We start from the raw sequence: 3,629 nt of genomic DNA, 5'->3' as shown, positions 1-3,629 counted from the left end.
AAAGAAAAGAGCACCTCCCAGGGAAGTCCACTAACTCATTTATTATTCATCTAACGAGTCCTTACCACACTCCTGCACAGTGCCAGTAGATTGAAGGGATGCAAGACAAATGTTATGGTTCTTACCTCTAAAGAAGTTGTACTGCAGAAGAAGTGATTAGGAGGATGGGAATTGATTGTGAGAAAAGTTAGAAGTGGGGAAAAATCTAATACATCAAGTCTTGGAGATACTGGGGTTACCTTTTGCCAGAGTGATTGAAGAAGTATTTATGGGCCGGCGCCGCGGCTCATTTGGCTAATCCTCCACCTGCGGCACCGGCACCGGCACCCTGGGTTCTAGTCCCGGTTGGGGCGCCGGATTCTGTCCCGGTTGCTCCTTTTCCAGTCCAGCTCTCTGCTGTGGCCTGGGAGTGCAGTGGAGGATGGCCCAAGTGCTTGGGCCCTGCACCCGCATGGGAGATCGGGAGGAAGCACCTGGCTCCTAGCTTCGGATCGGTGCAGCGCGCTGGCCGTAGCGGCCATTTGGGGGGTGAATCAACAGAAAAGGAAGACCTTTCTCTCTGTCTCTCTCTCTCTCTCTCTCTCTCTCTCTGTCTAACTCTACCTGTCAAAAAAAAAAAGAAGAAGTATTTATGGAGAGACAGCATGTGAGCCGGGAGGGCTAGGGTCTGTGTGGTCAGACAGAAAGCACACTCATGCCTCCTTGGAAGACTTTTCCATCAACGGAAGATGTGAGTTGATGGGAAAACTCTTCTTCCTTTCCTGATCCAGGCATTTCTGACACATGTGGCTTCTCGGCTGGTCCACAGATCAAGGAACCCTAACAACTAAGAACACTGCTGGAGTGAGGGTTTGGGAATGGGAGAGTCTCGGGCCTATTTTGCTGTTTTAAAAGCTGGTGAATCACAGTCAGGATAAACGGAATTGGGAATACAGTCCAATAGGGTTGGTGTTTAATTTCAGCAAAGCAAATGCAAATCCTACCATATGAGAATACTGACCCATGGACCTTGGTCCAAATCTTGATTTTCTCACTGCCTTGCATGCTATCTAAATTTTATGAGCCTGTTTCCTTATCTACAAAGGGAGATTAATACTCTGTTGAAAGGCTGAGGTGAGGACCGAGGGGGAGAATATATATTGGTAGGATGATAGAAGAAGACTAGCCAATGCTACAGCAGGTGCCTGCCTGTGTCAGGAAAGTGGCCCTGGATGTCTGTCGGAGAACGTGAACTCTCCATTCAGCAACTTCCTGACTGTGGAAGAGGCAGTGGCTCCCTCGATGCCCCAAGTCTATGGAAGCTTCCAGAGTTTAGCACAGAGTTCTAAATCTTCTCAGTTACATAAGCGGCCCTCTGTATGTCTTCAGAAATGCCAAGCAGGAATGAGCCAGCTAGAGTAGACTCAATGGTAACAAGTATCTTGAATGACATATCAGTGCCATTGGCCAACCCACTGTTAAGTGGAAGTCCGCTGATACTGCCTAGTCTATGTCTTCATTTTAAGGACCAAGCTAAACAGCCACATACTTAGCAAAGACGGGGCACACGGGAGGCAGTCTATAATGGCAGCTCTCATAATGTCATTCTTTGTCACTTTCTGTACTTATGGCTCTGGTGCCTTGCAGGACGCCTTGTGGAGTGGGGTGCTGGGCTGAAGGCAAAGTGTGATAGCGCAGGTACCTCCCTAGAGAGTTGAAAGCTAAGCAAACAGATGCCAACGAAATATGGCAGGCTCTCTGTGGGTACCCTGTTAAACATTTACTACAGATTTTTATATCTCTCCGTCTTTTGAAAGCATTTCTTCCATTTGCCCTTTGCACTATCTCGGTCTTGTAGTTGGAGTAGATTTTAGCACAAGCGAGCATTGGGAAGAGTAGCAAAACCACACCTTAGAAGGCCTGCCTGTTTTGTTCAGCTGTGGAATCAGTAGGTGGTAGGCAAGTGTTTGCTCACAATGGGACTGAATTCTTGCTTTGTCCTTGACTAATTTTGTTCTCTTTGTTTTGCATCACAGACTTGCAGGCTAATAGCATGCTCAAGTTATAGCCAGCAGAGTAAGGAAAAGTGAAAGCCGACACCCACATCTTGTAAGTCTGCACTGGAGCAAGTCTTGCTTTGCTTTCAAACTTTCACAGCTTCTTTGATTGCTAATTAACCAGCTGGTTTCTTGAAACTTTGCCACCTTTTAAGTCATTCCCAGCCCCTTCTATTTCTGTTTCTTCCATCCTGGGCCACGTTGAGGGGCACTGTCACACCCTCCCATTCCTTCCCAACCCCTTCTTGGGCAACTTTAACATCCACAGTCTCAACTGGCTTCCAGACACAGACATTCAAGTGCTCACCCAGTGGCCTTGGAGTTCGCAAAGACCTCTCTGACTTTGGTCTTCCTCCCTGGCCTCTGCTCTGCCCCGTTCTCTATGATGTTTCTCATGGCAACATCAGTGCCTCTGGTTTTACCTGATCTGTTCTCCCTAGAGTCCGTGATCAACTGCTTTCACATCACCCTCACCCCCACCCATCACCTTTGACCTGTGCTCCCCGCAGGTGCCCCCCCACCATGATTCCCAGGGGCTGCTTTCTCAGCTGTTACTCTTGGGGTACAGTCACCCCATGGAGAAATGTAGATAACCAGCAGTTCCTACAACTCAGCTTCAAGTGATCCCTGGACACCACCCCACTCACCTCTTTCCTAGCTCTCAGAGAATGCTTCTCTACTCACACCCAATTCTTACCTCATCATGGTATCCCCTCCCCACCTTTTGTAATAAGGCCTTGCATTTGAGAGAAGCCAGGAAGCTTCCAAGGGCTTTCTTTCCACCCTGGGCATCCCAACATACTTCACCTTCAATTGCAAACATCCAGGATTCTTGCAGCCCCGTCTGTCTGACTCAAGCCACACGTTGGTGACCAGTTCTGCTATAGGTCCAACTAGGTGCACATAGAGGCAGCCTGCAAGCCTCCTTGCCTCCTGTGCTAAGGTTTCTCTGTCATCGCCATGACTTGGGACACTGCAGGGACCTGTGGGCATCCTCATAAGAGCAGCTTGGAAGTACTGGGGACGTAGCGTCTCAATGGAGTGATCCTTTGGCCGATGGGGGTTCAAGCTGGTGGATCAACGCCTCTCTCAGCCTAGACAGACAGTTCTAAGATGCATGCCATTTGGCTTTTCAGGTGGTCCATGGGATCCAGAAACTCAACAGTGTACCTTGAACTGCTCTCACTGCCCATACTCCATCTCTCTGGGCTCACAGCCCCCCACCCCACCCCACCCCACCCCACCCCAATAAAGCTTGTGTGTGTGTCTATGTGTGTGTTTTCTGCTCTAAGTTTTCAGACTAAGATGCAACCTTTATTTTTTTCCAGATTCTAAAATAGATTCTTTGACCAGCCCTTTCCAACTCTTGCAGTAGCTGGGGACATAAATAGGACTATAGTTTTTTCTATAATGATGGCCTCGCCCCTTCAGTAAATAGAACCTTGATACTTTTAAGGCTTGTACTCTGAAAGCTTCAAGCCTCCTGCTTTTCAGATTATGTCATACGTCTGATTGCCTGCATAAAACAGAGAGAACACCTGGAGCATCACAGTGACATCTTCGGTACCTTACATGGCTTTCTGGACTACTGAA

This window comes from Lepus europaeus, chromosome 2 (assembly GCF_033115175.1).
Source record: "Lepus europaeus isolate LE1 chromosome 2, mLepTim1.pri, whole genome shotgun sequence".
Taxonomy (NCBI): Eukaryota; Metazoa; Chordata; class Mammalia; order Lagomorpha; family Leporidae; genus Lepus; species Lepus europaeus.
The sequence above is the reverse complement of the archived record's forward strand: the minus strand, read 5'-3'. Positions refer to the sequence as shown.